Consider the following 18,299-nt stretch of genomic DNA (forward strand, 5'->3'; position numbering starts at 1 on the left):
ATTACACCAGGATGTGTTATGCCAGAGGGCAATTCGCACAGGATTCGTTATTCCAAACGGCTCCCTGTAATTCTTAAATTCTTTTTTTTTCATTCAACTGAGTCTTATAATGGAAGCCTGGAGGGTTCTATTCTAGGTTTGAAGATATTTCAACATCATTTTTAGAGGATTAAAGGCTACACTGATAACACGCGCTTGGTTTCCCCGTGTATAGGTGTCCACGTAATATAATACTGAGGAAGTGTGATCGTGATCATTATTTTAGCGATCTACCGTAGACGTCCCTCCTAATGAAAATGCCTTTGCTTTGCTATCTAATTCCTACATCAACAGTCAGGCCAGGCAACAAACTTTTTTTTATTACATTTAAACTAACTTTGGCAATGTTCAACTTAAATTCATTAGCACAAAGCATCTAGACCTAAACAAAAAGGATTCACTGGGAAAAGTGATTGTAGGCTATTCATATGAAATATATGCTTTGTTTTCATCATCAAATTACCAAATCAGTTCTTGTTTCTCAAGCTGCAAGCAACACCTGTCAACACCTGGCCTGCTGGAGGTCATTTTGCAGGGCTCTGGCAGTGCACCTCCTTGCACAAAGGCGGAGGTAGCGGTCCTGCTGCTGGGTTGTTGCCCTCCTACGGCCTCCTCCACGTCTCCTGATGTACTGGCCTGTCTCCTGGTAGCGCCTCCATGCTCTGGACACTACGCTGACAGACACAGCAAACCTTTTTGCCACAGCTCGCATTGATGTGCCATCCTGGATGAACTGCACTACCTGAGCCACTTGTGTGGGTTGTAGACTCCGTCTCATGCTACCACTAGAGTGAAAGCACCGCCAGCATTCAAAAGTGAATAAAACATCAGCCAGGAAGCATAGGAAGAAGTGGTCTGTGGTCACCACCTGCAGAACCATTCCTTTATTGGGGGTGTCTTGCTAATTGCCTATAATTTCCACCTTTTGTCTATTCCATTTGCACAACAGCATGTGAAATTTATTGTCAATCAGTGTTGCTTCCTAAGTGGACAGTTTGATTTCACAGAAGTGTGATTGACTTGGAGTTACATTGTGTTGTTTAAGTGTTCCCTTTATTTTTTTGAGCAGTGTATATATATATTACATCTACATAAGTATTCAGACCCTTTACTCAGTACTTTGTTGAAGCACCTTTGGCAGCGATTACAGCGTCGATTATTTTGGGGTATGACACTACAAGCTTGGCACACCTGTATTTGGGGAGTTTCTCCCGTTCTTCTCTGCAGATCCTCTCAAGCTCTGTCAGGTTGAATGGGGAGCGTTGCTGCACAGCTATTTTCAGGTCTCTCCAGAGATGTTCGATCGGGTTCAAGTCCAGGCTCTGGCTGGGCCACTCAAGGACATTCAGACTTGTCCCGAAGCCACTCCTGCGTTGTCTTGGCTGTGTGCTTAGGGTCGCTGTCCTGTTGGAAAGTGAACCTTCACCCCAGTCTGAAGGCCTGACAGCACAGGAGCAGGTTTTATTCAAGGATCCCTGTACTTTACTCCGTTCATCTTTGCCTCGATCCTGAATAGTCTCCCAGTCCCTGCCGCTGAAAAACATCCCCACAGCACGATGCTGCCACCACCATGCTTCACCGTAGGGATGGTGCCAGGTTTCCTCCAGACGTGACGCTTGGCATTCAGGCCAAAGAGTTCAAGTTTCATCAGAAGAGAGAATCTTGTTTCTCATGGTCTGTGAGAATTTAGGTGGCTTTTGGCCAACTCCAAGCGTGCTGTCTTGGGCCTTTTACTGAGGAGTGGCTTCCGTCTGGCCACTCTACCATAAAGGCCTGATTGGTGGAGTTTTACAGAGATGGTGACCTTCTGGAAGGTTCTCCCATCTCCACAGAGGGACTCTGGAGCTCTGTTAAAGAGACCATCAGGTTCTTGGTCACCTCCCTGACCAAGGCCCTTCTCCCCTGATTTCTCAGTTTGGCTGGGCAGCCAGCTCTAGGAAGAGTCTTGATGGTTCCAAACTTCTTCCATTTAAGAATGATGGAGGCCCCTGTGTTCTTGGGGACCTTCAATACTGCAGAAGATATCCTTTCCCAGTACCGTTTTTTGGTACCCTTCCCCAGATCTGTGCCTCGACACAATGTTGTCTCAGAGCTCTACGGACAATTCGTTCGACTTCATGGCTTGGTGTTTGCTGTGATATGCACTGTCAACTGTGGGAACTTATATAGACTGGTGTGTGCCTTTCCAAATCATATCCAATCAATTGAATTTAGCACAGGTGGACTCCAATCAAGTTGTAGAAACAACTCAAGGATGATCAATGGAAACAGGATGCACCTGAGCTCAATTTCAAATCTCACAACAAAGGGTCTGAATACTTATGTAAATAAGGTATTTCTGTTTGTTATTTTTAATAAATTTGCAAAAATGGATAAAAAACCATTTTTGCTTTTTCAATATGGGGTATTGTGTGTAGAGTGTTGAGGAATTTGTATTTAATCCATTTTAGAATAAGCCAGTAACGTAACATTGTAAGGCTGCATGATCATCTAATGATGATTTGAAAAAAGTCGCATTAAAAAGGCATGAACTCTGCTTTGTTTTTTGCGCAGGCTGTACACACTTCATCAGTCTCTTATTTCCATTTGACAAGCACTTGATAATGCCTCAAATTTCCCGGCGGCATCCCCTTTGTGTGACCATAATGCCCCCTAAAAAATCCATGCCTTTTGCGGCCAGTGTCCATTGTGTCCTTGGGTTGAATATAATAATTATAATTCTCTTCTCCCTGAGTGCTGTGTGCTCTGAAGCAAATCTCACTCACAAGCACCTCTCACTCACATGGCTCTCCATCACGTGATCGGGTCTTTCTAACAGGCTACAAGTGAAGACAGACACATCGGGGACGCAACTGCACGCGCTCTTTTCAAATTCCGAGGAGCATATTGAAGATATTGGAAGAACTGTGCACATTTACTTTTTTGTCAGCCAACAAGATGAGTAAGCCTAACGAACAGCAAAAGCACTAGCCTATGTCAATATACTATCCCCCATAGTACAAAAGGTGACATTCTATTCTGTGCTAGAAATATATATTCCATACATAGTCTGGGACAGCTGTGGGATGAGATCGATCCCAAATTAATTTAACCACTAGCATCAAAAAAATAATTACGCAATGAGGCTGACAACAGATCAGAACGTTTAGCTTAAAATGTTAATAAACTAGTAGGCTATTTCTTCACATTATACGTGCAGCAATCTGCACATGGCAGTAGGCTATAAGCGTCCATTAGTGGGAAAACACCATTATCAAAAGTGACCGCAAATGTGATTATGCATATAATGCTCTTATTATAAAAGGTGCATTTTTAATGGTGAAAATGATCTTCCCCAAACTTGAAACTCACGTGCTGCATATGTACGCCAGTTAGGCTCTACACCACTTGTAACGCAGATTCATGTGCTTAATTTTAAGAAGTTATTTGGCCACTTTAGTTGTGATACAAAAAAAAGTTTGTTTCTTGCCTTACACTGGGCATCATCCACAAGTGATAATATATAATTCACAGGTTAATATTGTCACCCATCAGACTAATCTTGATGTAATCTTGTCTTTACATATACTACATAATATGTGTGAAATTTGTTTTGATTTAGAATGGACCATAATCATGCACCTGTCTCTAAACAGGGGCAGTGGAAACAAAGAAAATGTTATCTATGCACTTAAATAGCGAATGAAGGACGCTTTTCCCGTGGTTCATTTTCATGCCAACCAAATAGGCTATACTCCTGTTGTAAAGAGAAGCAAAGTACTTAATATTAGGAAAGTTGAGAAATAAATATAGTAGGCCTAGCCTATAGAAAGTTGATGGGATCCTCCTCTTTTTAAACAGAGACCATCACTCTGTTTTCTCACAATTGCACAGCCTATAGTGTATGTAAACTTCCGACTTCAACTGTACATAAATATCTCATTCACGTAACTATTCACACCCCTGAGTCAATACATGTTAGAATCACCATTGGTAGCGATTACAGCTTTGAGTCTGTTCCGGGTTTCTTAAAAATAAAAAATCAAGCTATGTCAAGGTGGTTGTTAATCATTGCTAGTCAGCCATTTTCAAGTCTTGGCATAGACTTTAAAGCCGATTTAAGTCAAAACTGTAACTATGCCCTTCAAAACTGTAACAATAGGTGTCGTTCTTTGTGAGGCATTGGAAAACCTCCCTGGTCTTTGTGGTTGAATCTGTGTCTGAAATTCACTGCTCTACTGAGGGACCTTACAGATAATTGTATGTGTGGGATACAGAGAGGAGGTAGTCATTCAAATATCATGTTAAACACTATTATTGCACAGAGTCCGTGTGACTTGTTAAGCCATTTTGTACTCCTGAACTTATATCGGCTTGCCATAACAAAGGGGTTGAATACTTATTGACTCAAGACATTTCAACATTTCATTTTTAATTCATTTGTCAACATTTCTAAAAACATAATTACACTTTGACATAAAAAAAACTTCTTCAGAATCGTTGGGTCCCCTGTGGGACGGTTGAGCTAACGTAGGCTAATGCGATTAGCATGAGGTTGTAAGTAACAAGAAAATTTCCCAGTACATAGACATATCTGATATTGGCAGAAAGATTAACAAGAATTTAAGCTAACTGCACTGGCCAATTTACAGTAGCTATTACAGTGAAATAATACCATGCTATTGTTAGAGGAGAGTGCACAGTTTTGAACATGAAAAGTTGTTAATAAACAAATTAGGCACATTTGGGCAGTCTTGATAGAAAATTTTGAACAGAAATGCAATGGTTCATTGGATCTGTCTAAAACTTTGCACATACACTGCTGCCACCGAGTGGCCAAAATCTAAATTGCACCTGGGCTGGAATATTACATTATGGCCTTTCTCTTGCATTTCAAAGATGATGGTACAAAAAAAATTAAAAAAAAATTTTTCTTTGTATTTTCTTTTACCAGATCGAATGTGTTATATTCTCTGACATTAATTTCACATTTCCACAAACTTCAAAGTGTTTCCTTTCAAATAGTATCAAGAATATGCATATCCCTGCTTCAATGCCTGAGCTACAGGCAGTTAGATTTAGGAATGTCATTTTAGGCAATTATTATTATTTTTTTTAAAGGGTCCGATCCTTAAGAGGTGGTTGTTATTAAACATTTTCAACGCTGCAGGAGCTTTGTTTATTTTGTTTTAATCCAGGACAATGTGGACCGTCCAGACTTTCAATGTAGCAACTGTTTGCTTGCAGAGGACTACAGGGGTGAAGTGGCTACTCTCAGTAATCAAGTAGCGAATCTGCACAAGCTACTGGGGAATCCTACTTTTTCTTTCTCTTCTACCCTAGTAGCTGGAAGCCGCTCTGGCCTGGTGGAAATGTCGGCTTTCCACAGCCAACTGGCCGGCACTCTGCAGAGATCCCCCTTCCCTGGAGAATGGAGCTATTAGGATGCTCCTGGATGACTTGGGGGATGTTCCTGTTCTCGACCCTACCAACCAGCCATGGAGACATGTCACTCGCCATGGAAGTCGAAAACAGCGTCCTCTGGCAACGGGGGCCTCCGTGTAGATGGACCGGACACAGCCTGGACCGGACACAGACCAGAAACAGTTTCGACGCTCTGGATCCAGAGGTTCTGTCACCTTCTTCACTGGGGGCTTCCGATTCGAGATCGGATCCGGAGGTACCTGCGCCTTCATACTCTGTTCTGTCTCCCTCTCTGGTGTCTGTCTGAGACTCTGGCCCATTCTTCATCCATGATGGATACTACAGCTGGCTCGGGTCCTTCGGGTCCCACCGCCCTTCGGTCTTCGAGGGGTTTGTGAAACCACGAGGGGAAAGAACGGCCAGACCTCCTCAGCCATTGCACCAGCTGTCGTAATCAGCAGTTCTACTGTAAGAAACATCTTGGTTCCCGGGATAAAAACCCTGCGCTATCCTGGGGAACGAGTACAGGACATTACAAGGCTGCTTCCGACCGTTCTACGACAGATGCCTGGCGCTGACACTGTCGTAGTCCATCTGGGGTCAAACGACATCAGGAGGGCAAGCTCGGAACTTCTGAAAACAGATTTTAAAGAACTGATTCTAGCACTCAAAGATTCCAAAAAGCGGACAATTGTTTCAGGTCTGGTACCATTGTTGGGCCGTAGTACTACTTAAGTAGTTTTTTGGGGTATCTGTACTCTACATTTTTTTTTTTTTTTTTGACAACTTTTACTTCACTACATTCCTAAAGAAAATAATGTACTTTTTACTCCATACATTTTCCCTGACACCCAAAAGTACTCGTTACATTTTGAATGCTTAGCAGGAAAGGAAAATGGTCCAATTCACACACTAATCAAGAGAACATCCCTGGTCATCCCTAATAGCTGATCTGGCAGACTCACTAAACACAAATGCTTCATTTGTAAATGATGCCTGAGTGTTGGACTGTGCCCCTGGCCATCCATAAATTTAAAAAACAAGAAAATGGTGCCGTCTGGTTTGCTTAATATAAGGAATTTGAAATTATTTATACTTTTGATACTTCAATACATTTAATCAATTACATTTACTTTTGATACTTAAGTATATTTAAAAACAAATACTTTTAGACTTTTACTCAAGTAGTATTTTACAGGGTGACTCACTTGAGTAATTTTCTATTAACGTATCTTTACTTTTCCCACCACTGGCCACGAGTGTGAAACATTCAGAAGGCTACTGGCATTACACACTTGGCTAAAATATTACTGTAGCTCTGTTTGAATCACTTTTATAGAGAACTTCGACACATTCTGGAAACAGAAGATGCTCTACAGGAATGACGGAGTCCATCCAAATCATCTTGGTTCCTGGACTCTGGCCACACATTTCAAGGCTGCATTGAGACAATGACTTATCAATGACCTAAGACCAGCTCAGTTAATCCCTACCATTGTGTCGCTGAGTTGTCATAATGCTGCATTAAATGTACATTATCCCAGGGGCTTTGGCAGAGACAATGTAAGTAACTTAATTTATGTCTCCCTAACTACCCTGAATGCCTCTGTTGATCCTACAGCTATTGTATGCAGTAATCATGTGCCTATGAACCAGAGTTATGCTGTTAGCACTGAGGCCCTAGTAGGAAGTCCACTGTGTGCTGCTTACCCTTCACTATCAGCTCAAATATTAATAACATGAGCATGTCTACTACTGATAAGCTTCTCAGTAAAGCAATAAAAACAATCAAGCATCCAGGAAAGTGCTAAAAATAGCCCACATTAACATATATAGCTTAAGAAACAACTTGCTAGTAACAGATGTCAAGGTGACTAGTACGGTGGCTGACTAGGCTCATTCACAACACAGATGACATTCATATTCTGACCATCTCTCACTTAGATAATACAGTGGTAGCAATACATGGTTATAACATCTACAGAAAATACAAAAATGCCAATTGGGGCGGTGTTGCAGTCTATATTCAGAACCACATTCCTGTAAAGCTTAGAGAGGACTGCATGTTAAATACTGTTGAAATAATATGGTTACAGGTTCATCTGCCTCACCTAAAGCCCATTCTTGTGGGAAGCTGCTCTAGACCACCAAGTACTAACAGTCAGTATCTGGATAATGTGTTTGAAATGCTTGATAAAGTATGTGATATCAACAGAGAGGTATGTTTTCTGGGTAATTTCAATATACTGACTGGCTTTCATGAAGCTGCTCACTCAAGAAAAAGCTTCAAACTGTAACCAGTGCCTGCATCCTGGTTCAGGTTATCAGTCAAGCTACCAGGGTAGTTACAGACAGCACAGGATTGAAATCAACATGTATTGATCTCATCTTTACTAAAGCTGCAGAAATTTGCTTTAAAGCAGTGTCCAAATCCATTCGACGTTGTGACCACAATATACAGTTGAAGTCAGAAGTTTACATACACTTAGGTTGGAGTCATTAAAACTCGTTTTTCAACCACTCCACAAATTTCTTGTTGACAAACTATAGTTTTGACATGTCGGTTAGGAAATCTACTTTGTGCACAAGTCATTTTTCCAACAATTGTTTACAGACGGATTATTTCATTTATAAGTCACTGTATCACAATTCTAGTGGGTCAGAAGTTTACATACACTAAGTTGACTGTGCCTTTAAACAGCTTGGAAAATTCCAGAACCTGTCATGGCTTTAGAAGTTTTGATAGGCTAATTGACATCATTTGAGTCAATTGGAGGTTAACACCATGGGACCACGCAGCCATCATACCGATCAGGAAGGAGACGCGTTCTGTCTCCTAGAGATGAACGCACTTTGGTGCAAAAAGTGCAAATCAATCCCAGAACAACAGCAAAGGACCTTGTGAAGATGTTGGAGGAAACAGGTACAAAATGATCTATATCCACAGTAAATTGAGTCCTATATTGACATAACCTGAAAGGCCGTTCAGCAAGGAAGAAGCCACTGCTCCAAAACCGCCATAAAAAAGCCAGACTACAGTTTGCAACTGCACAAGGATACAAAGATCGTACTTTTTGGAGAAATGTCCTCTGGTCTGATGAAACAAAAATAGAACTGTTTGGCCATAATGACCATCATTATATTTGGAGGAAAAAGGGGGAGACTTGCAAGCCGAAGAACACCATCCCAACCGTGAAGCACGGCGGTGGCAGCATCATGTTGTGGGGGTGCTTTGCTGCAGGAGGGACTGGTGCACTTCACAAAATAGATGGCATCATGAAGAAAAAAAAATATGTGGATATATTGAAGCAACATCTCAAGACATCAGTCAGGAAGTTAAAGCTTGGTCGCAAATGGGTCTTCCAAATGGACAATGACCCCAAGCATAATTCCAAAGTTGTGGCAAAATGGCTTAAGGACAAAGTCAAGGTATTGGAGTGGCCATCACAAAGTCCTGACCTCAATCCTATAGAAAATGTGTGGGCAGAACTGAAAAAGCGTGTGCGAGCAAGGAGGCCTACAAACCTGACTCAGTTCCACCAGCTCTGTCAGGAGGAATGGGCCAAAATTCACCCAACTTATTGTGGGAAGCGTGTGGAAGGCTACCTGAAACGTTTGACCCAAGTTAAACAATTTAAAGGCAACGCTACCAAATACTAATTGAGTATATGTAAACTTCTGACCCACTGGGAATGTGATGAAAGAAATAAAAGCTGAAATAAATCATTCTCTCTACTATTATTCTGACATTTCACATTCATAAAATAAAGTGGTGATCCTAACTTAACTAAGACAGGGAATTTTTACTCGTATTAAATGTCAGGAATTGTGAAAAACTGAGTTTAAATGTATTTGGCTAAGGTGTATGTAAGAGGTCATACAATACGTTTTGTAGTGATTCTTATGTTGATGAAAAATAATATTAAAAAATGTTTATTTGCTGGTCTGTGGTGTGTAATGAGGAACAACCAGACACTGCACTTTACACTTTTATGAAATGTCTTATTCCAGTTACTAATAAGCATGCACCCATTAAGAAAAGTATTGTAAAAATGATTTAATCCCCTTGGATTGATGAGGAATTGAAAAATGGTATGGTTGAGAGGGCTGAGGCAAAAAGTATGGCAAATAAGTCGTCAGCACAACCGATTGGCAAACGTATTGCAAATTGAGAAATCATGTGACTAAACTGAATAAAAAGAAGAAACTACACTATGAAACAAATTTAAATGATTTAAAGAATAATAGTAAAATGATTTGAAGCACCTTAAATACTTAAGCTCCATCATTCATTGAAGCAGATGGCTTATTCATCACAAAACCCACTGATATTACCAACTATTGTAATGATTTGTTTAATTGCAAAGATAAGCAAACTTAAGCATGACATGCCAGCAACAAACGCCGACACTACACATCCAAGTATGTCTGACCAAATTATGAAAGACAAGCATTATAATTTTGAATTCTGTGAAGTGAGTGTGGAAGAGGTGAAACAATGATTGTTGTCTATCAACAATGACAAGCCACCGGGGTCTGACAACTTGGATGAAAAATGACAGAATAGTAGCGGACAATATTGCCACTCCTATTTATCATATTTTCAATGTAAGCCTACTAGAAGGCGTGTTCCCTCAGGCCTGGAGGGAAGCAAAAGTCATTCTGCTACCTAAGAATAGTGAAACCCCCTTTACTGGCTCAAATAGCCGACCAATCAGCCTGTTACCAACCCTTAGTAAACTTTTGGAAAAATTTGTGTTCGACCAGATACAATGCTATTTTACAGTAAACAAATTGACAACAGACTTTCAGCACGCTTATAGGGAAGGACATTCAACAAGCACAGCACTTACAGAAATGACTGATGATTGGCTGAGAGAAATTGATTCTAAAAAATATTGTGGGGGTTGTTTTGTTAGACTTCAGTGCGGCTTTAGACATTATTGATCATAATCTGTTTCAGGAAAGACGCATGTGTTATGGCTTTACACCCCCTGCTATATTGTGGATAAAGAGTTACCTGTCGAACACAACAGAGGGTGTTCTTTAATGGAAGCCTCTCCAACATAATCCAAGTAGAATCCCTTCCTTTTTTCAATCTTTACTAACGACATGCCGCTGGCTTTAAGTAAAGCCAGGGTGTCTATGTATGCGGTTGACTCAACAATATACACATCAGCTACTACAGCAACTGAAATGACTGCAACAATTAAAAAAGAGCTGCAGTTAGTTTCAGAATTGGTGGCAAGGTATAAGTTAGTCCTTAATGTTTAAAAAACTAAAAGCATTGTATTTGGTGACAAATAATTTACTAAACCCTAAATCATTGTAATGAATAATGTGGAAAATTAGCAAGTTGAGGTGACTAAACTGCTTGGAGTAACCCTGGATTGTAAACTGTTATGGTCAAAACATCTTGATACAACAGTAGCTAAGATGGGGAGAAGTCTGTCCATAATAAAGCGCTGCTCTGCCTTAACAACACTATCAACAACACTATCAACAAGGAAGGTCCTACTGGCCCTAGTTTTGTCGCACCTGGACTACTGTTGAGTCGTGTGGTCAGATGCCACAAAGAGGGACTCGGGAAAATTGAAATTAGGTCAGAACAGGGCACCACGGCTGGCCCTTAAAATGTACACAGAGAGCTAACATTAATGATATGCATGTCAATCTCTCATGGCTCAAATTGGAGGAGAGATTGACTTCATCACTATTTGTCTTTGTAAGAAGTGTTGACAAGCTGAAGGTACCGAGCTGTCTGTTTAAACTACTAGCACACAGCTCGGATACCCATGCATACCCCACAAGACATGCCACCAGTGGTCTCGTCACAATCACCAAGTCCAGAACAGACTATGGGAGGTGCACAGTACTACATAGAGCCATGGCTACATGGAACTCTATTCCACATCAGGTAACTGATGCAAGCAGTAGAATCAGATTAAAAACACAGATAGAAATACACAGATAGAAATACACCTTATAGAACAGCGGGACTGTGAAGAGATACACACACGCATACACACTCTACACATACATTGTAATATTGTTGTATGGTGGTATTATACATTTTGTATTGTTGATATGTAGTGGTGTAATAATGTTATATGATGTACTGTTTTAGATTTTGTTTCATGGGTAATGTAAGTGTCTTCATGTGTTTGGACCCCAGGAAGATGGGGATCCCAAATAAATACAAATAACTAGCTGCCAAGAATCCATTTCGGGCTATCAAATAAGTTATGATAGCTAGCTTGTCTAACTGGCATGCCTGTTGTCAAGGTTGGTAGGCTTTAGAAAAGCAAGCAATAACTAAATATACTGAATAAGGATGTGTTCGTAAATTCATTCTGGAGTGCCAGAGTGCACTCTGGGGGTTCGTAAATTCATTCTGGAGTGCCAGAGTCAGACTGTCAGACTTTGTCAGACTGTCCTTTCGTAAATTCAGAGTGTTTTGCTCTCGGCGCGTGCAGAGCGCACACTGGATGCTCTGGCCGAGGAGTAGGGTTGATCCGAGCGTTCTGACCTCACGACGGCAGTCAAGCACCCAAGCTAACTGGCTAACGTTGGATAGCTTGCTAGCTACTTCCAGACACAATGAGAGAACACGTCACGGCCATATTCAAAGGGTGTTGAGAGTTCATAAATTCATCAGTTATTCTGCGCTCTGGCACACTCAGGCGAGAGTGCTCTGAAAATTGAGTAAATAGCCAGAGTGAACTAAGACTCACATTCCTTTCAAATGATTTGCCCAGATTTTTGTTGGAGATGCAGAGAACCATTTTTAGTTTCTTAATAAAACCAGACTCAAGATGTATGCTTAGATATGCAGATTTTAAAAAACACTTACAAGGCTGCCGGGCCAGACAAAACATCAGGGTGCATTCTCAAAGCATGCGCACGCCAGCTGGCAAGTGTCTTCACGGACATTTTCAATCTCTCCTTGTCCCAGTCTGTAATCTCAACGTGTTTCAAGCTGACCACCATTGTCCCTGTTCCCAAGAACTCCAAGTTCACCTGCCTAAATGACTATCGCCCTGTAGCACACACATCTGTAATTAAGTGCTTTGAAAGGCTGGTCATGACACACATCAACACCATCATCCCAGAAACCCTGGACCCACTCCAATTCGCATACAGCCCCATCCTGACGCGACGGCCCCAGGTGGTGAGGGTAGGCAACAACCCCTCCGACATGCTGACCCTCAACATTGGGGCCCCTTAATGGTGGGTGCTTAGTCCCTCATCAAGTTTGCTGACGACACAACAGTGGTAGGCCTGATCACCGACTGCGATGAGACAGCTTACAAGGAAGAGGTCAGAGACTTAGAAATGTGGTGCCATGACAACTACCTCTCCTTCAACATCAGTTAAACCAAGGAGTTGATCGTGGACTACAGGAGAAAATGGGATGGCACGCTCCCATCTACATCGATGGGGCTGTAGTGGAGATGGTCGAGAGCTTCAAGTTCCTTGGCGTCCACATCACTAAGGACTTAACATGTTCCACACACACCCGCACAGTCATGAAGAGGGCACAACAGTGCCTCTTCAAAAGATTTGGCATGGGACCCTGGGATCCTCAAAAAGTTCTATAGCTGCACCACTACAGCTCCAGCGCTTAGTATGGAAAATGCACCACCTTCAATTGCAAAACTCTACAGAGGGTGGTGCGGAGAACACAGTACATCACTGGGGCCGAGATCCCTTCCATCCAGGACCTCTATATCAGGCAGTGTCAGAGGAAGACCTAAAGAATTGCCAAAGCCTCCAGCCAGCCAAGCCATAGACTGTTCACTCTGCTACCTTCTGGCAAAAGGTACTAGAGCATCGGCTCTCGGAACAACAGGCTCAGAGACAGCTTCTACCCTCAAGCCATAAGACTGCTAAATAGTTCATTAATGATTACCCAGACTATCTGCACAGACTACATCTTGCACTGACTCTACAGTATGCACACTCAACACTATACAGTGAGCTCCAAAGTATTGGGACATTGACACAATTTATGTTGTTCTGGCTCTGTACTAAAGCACTTTGAAATGATACAATGAAGTGCAGACTCTCAGGTTTAATTTGAGGGTATTTTCAACCATATCGGGTGAACCTGTTTAGAAACTACTGTACATTGTCCCCCCATTTTAGGAGACCAAAAGTATTAGGTCAAATTCGCTTATATGTGTATTAAAATAGTCAAAAGTTTAGTATTTGGTCTCGTATTCCTAGAATGCAATGATTACATCAAGAGTGTGACTCTACAAACTTGTTGGATGCATTTTCTGTTTGCTTAGCTTGTGTTTCAGATTCATTTGTGCTCAATATAAATAATGTATTGTGTCATTTTGGAGTCACTTTATTGTAAATAAGAATAGAATGTTTCCAAACACTTCTGCATTAATGTGGATGAAACCATGATTACGGACAATCCTACATGAATCGTGAAAAACGATGAGTGAGAAAGTTAGACACAAAGATCATACCCCAAAAAAAGGTATTTGTGGGTCTGTAACTTTCTCACTCATCCTTATTTAGAAACATATTCTATTCTTATTCACAATAAATGTGTCTCATTTCAAATCCAAAGTGCTGGAGAACAGAGACAAAACAACAACAAAAAATGTGCCACTGTCCCAATACTTTTTACACACTATATACACACACACACGCTACACTGACACTCTTCCACAAACCTCTGCCACATTCACACACACACTACAGGCATAACGACAACACAAACACGCACCCACTTTTACACTCATCATATGCCGCTGCTACTCTGCTCTTTATTTGACTCGTATTATTCTCTACGTGATGCCTAGCCACTTCACCCTGCCTTCATGTACATATGTACCTTAAATACCTCATACCCCTGCACATTGATGTGGTACTCCCTGTATATAGCTCAATTCATGTGTCTTTTATGTGTCGTGTTTTACTCTGCATCATTGGGAAGAGCTCCTAAGCAAGCATTTTGCGGTTACAGTAAGTCTACACCTGTTGTATTTGACGCAGATGACAAATAAAATGCATTTATTCAAATAGATGGCGACCCCATATCGGCCCACCCTTACTCCCACTCATCAATGGTGCCCTTACAACAACAAAAAAACATGTCAAATTTGAACGTTTCTCATGTGTAGCTTAAATTGTTACATGTGAAAAACATATTTTCAGATGTATAAAATGTAGAGTTCACATGTTAACACCACCTTTTCAAATGTGATAAGAAAAACATGTTTTCACCTCACATGTGAATTTGCAGTTGCACATGTAAAATTTGCAGTTTCACATGTTAAAAAGGTAACGTGAAAATCGAATGTGCAAAAACTCATGTGAAAATCTCACATTCGCATGTGGAATTGCAGTTCACATTTTTAACCTTTATTTAACGAGGCAAGTCAGTTAAGAACAAATTCTTATTTACAATGACGGCCTACCCCGGCCAAACCCTAATGACATGCGCCAATTGTGCGCTATCGTATGGGACTCTCAATCACAGCATGGAATCGAACCAGGGTCTGTGGTGACGCTGTGATGGAGTGCCTTAGACCGCTGTGCCACTCAGGAGCCCACATGTGGTGGTGAAATAGTGTTATTCTCCTCATATGTGAAAAAAAGTGGCGTTAAAAGGAGAAGTAAAAAATTGTACAAGTAAATCTCAATTTTTTATGGAAATGGCATGTTATATTAGGGTCCAGACACCTTTTTTTTGTGATTTCACGTTTGAGAAACTTAACCCAAACAGCAAATCCCTTCCTTTGTGTAGTATGGGGCCATGAAAATATATTAACAAAACAAATACATTATTTTAGAAACGGCAAAGTTCTCAGTATAGTGACGCAGGTCTTTAGATGTTGTACACATGAAGTTGTGTCATTCTGAACTTCATCTGCAATGTTATATTCCCTTTTGCGCAACTCAAGCTCTTTCCCCTATCCAGCTGTTCCATTTCGGTGTAGCCTGCTGCTACATATAACTCAAAAGAAACATCAACATAAAATAGGGGGTTGGGACACCACGAGCAGCCATATCAGCTTCAATGTGATTCTACACGTGTCTGGAACTTCCTGTGTGGAAGGAAGCACCCCATGCTTTCAATATACTTTGTATCCGCCATTTCCTCAATTATTTCCTTTATTTTGGCAGTTACATAAGAATGGAGGAAGAGGTATTGCTTGAGTCGCAACAAAATGGAATATAACGTTGCGGATAAAGTTCGGAATGACTTTTTCATGTGTACAACATCTAAAAGGCCTGCATCACTATACTGAGAGCTTTGCAGTTTCTAAAAGGACGCATTTGGGTGTTTTTGAAGGCTTTGTTCATGTTTTTCCATTCCAGGTGACTACCCTCATGAAGCTGGTCGAGAGAATGTCAAGAGTGTGCAAAGCTGTCATCAAGGCTAAGGTTGGCTACTTTGAAGAATCTCAAATATAAAATATATTTTGATTTGTTTTACACTTTTTTGGTTACTACATGATGCCATATGTGTTATTGCATCGTTCTGATGTCTTCACTATTATTCTACAATGTAGAACATTTTAAAAATAACAAAAAACTCTGGAATGAGTAGGCGTGTCCAAACTTTTGACTTGTATACAATCTGTATATATTTTCTTAACTGTAAAATATCACTTTTTTTGTTGCAATTGTGCCAGCATGTGCACATGAGGTATAAAAGGCTTATCCTGGCAAGAAAGTGATAAAAATGGGACTGTTTGAAAGGGGGTCGTATAAACATTGCACAAATTTAAAAAAATCTATATTCTTTACACACAACATACTGTAAATCTTGTGTGAAAAGTGTATGATTGGTGAAAAAATACATTGAAAAAATGCTTTGAGAATAGAAACAACGCAAAATACTTCTTTAGAATATTCAGTCTCCACCGCCACTGGTTTTGCACTACTCTCACATCTCCACACATTATACAAGCAGAGGTCATATCCAACTCCATCCACTACACCCTCTTATCCCAGCAGTCTTCTTCCCTGTCGTCTGGTGAGAGTTGTTTTCAACCCATTTTCTTTAACCATGGTCTCTTATGGGGGGCGTTCGTTAATAGAAAAACAAATTAAGAGGAAAAGTGTTTCTTGGGAAAACAGAGAAGAAAGATTGTCTCTATCATCTCTCCTCTTCCTCAATGACAAGCTCTGCAAAGGCACGGCAGGAGGGCCTCCTCTCGTATCAATCACTCAGTGGGAGGACAGGCACTTCATCGATCCAGCCTATCCTCCCTGTTTTATAACAATCAGACGGCTGATGAAAAACAGCATGTGGAACCACACAGGATATGAGGGGAGGGAGGTTGGGGTGGTTATGGGGGGGGGGGGGTCAGCTGAGGCTTTTCTGAGGGCAAAGGAGGGGGGGTGCAACTCAATATTAGGAAGGTGTCAAACACTTCTACTGAGAGCAACCTGATTCTGACACCTGCCACACACACAGATGGCTGGGAGTGTGACCCTTAAATGACTCACTAGTTTTTCTTTTCCTGTCCACTGCATATGCTGTTTGAAGTAAAATTTCACATAAAAAGCATAGTGCAGGCCATTTGTTTTTGTGGCTACCCCCGAGTGTCAGAATGGAACATAAACTGACAGGCAGTGACTGGGATCTGAGGTGAACAAACAAACATCTCCCAAAATAGAGGGGTAGAAAGTCAGTAGGGACTAAGAAGTGAGACCTGACATGCTTTCGCCACTGACCTGAGTGATGCAATGCGGTACAAACAGGTACCAAAGAGAGGAGCAAACATGCTGAGTTCTAACATTGCAAATGTACTAACAAAAGTGATGGGATTTCAGTCCTGGCCCACAACAGGTAACCCTCATTGACTCTTGTTTTAACTCTCGTTCCCGTTAGAGGCATAGGCCTAATGGTACAGTCCTGGGAAATCTGTAGTAGGTACAGTCCTACTGTATCTACTTAACATAGCATGGTTGTTTTAGAGATTCCGTCTGATCTGAAATCCCACAGCTGCAGCCTGGCTGACTCATGTAAGTGCACGAAGTTTGATTTCGAAAATGATTTTTATTGTAACTCTGGCTTCTCAAACCAAAGTGGACATTCGGATTATTACTGAATCTTGGTTCAAGTCTATGCCGAATTCTGATGCGTCTCTGGCTTGTTATAATGTACACATTATGTACAAAACAAAGTTAGGATCAGCTTAAAGAAAAGCACACAAAATAGCAGAAATGTTCAGAAGTACATAAGACCGCTGCTTATCCACACTGCATCTCCATCTTCGGGTACCTGGTCGGTGGTGCGCAGGCAAATCTCTTTGAGTAGCCTAGGTTATTCTTGTCTGATTTGGAGTTGTGTGACTGGGGGCTGTGCCATCTATCTCTGACTCGGATCAGGCCCTTAAATGTTTTACTTCTCTGTTTAATGCTATTGCTGAGAAGCATGCTCTGTATAAAAAACTAAGGGTAAAGGACAGATCTAATCCTTGGTTCACATGCGCATTGTCTGAGAAATGATGATGGGAAATAAATATAGCCTGGGCTAAGTTAGCCTGACTGATTATATGTCTGATTGGCAATCCTTCAGACATTAGAGAAACAAATGTCCATCTCTGGTTTGAAAAGCAAAATCCACATACTTCTTGAATTGTGCATCTGAGAGTGGTGGTAATCCATCTAACTTCTGGAAAATGGTCAAATCGTTGAAACAAAACTCCACCCCCTCATTGCCACTGCAGGTTATGACAGCCTCTGGTCCCATAATAGATGGACATGTGTGGTGATTTCAATAACCATTTTGCCTCAGCTAGCCTAATTTTTTTAAAGAATAGTTTCTGAGAATTCCTAACATTTCTCTACAGGGACTTTATGTAACTCAAAACAGATTG

General features: G+C 41.1%; 1 protein-coding gene across 1 annotated transcript in view; it reads right to left on the bottom strand.

The window, feature by feature from the left end:
* Window positions 1–18,299, bottom strand: part of LOC120045861 (LIM domain-binding protein 3-like) — a 65,633-nt gene that overhangs the window by 23,669 nt on the left and 23,665 nt on the right. The window lies entirely within an intron of this gene.

This window comes from Salvelinus namaycush, chromosome 4 (assembly GCF_016432855.1).
Source record: "Salvelinus namaycush isolate Seneca chromosome 4, SaNama_1.0, whole genome shotgun sequence".
NCBI classification, from domain to species: Eukaryota; Metazoa; Chordata; class Actinopteri; order Salmoniformes; family Salmonidae; genus Salvelinus; species Salvelinus namaycush.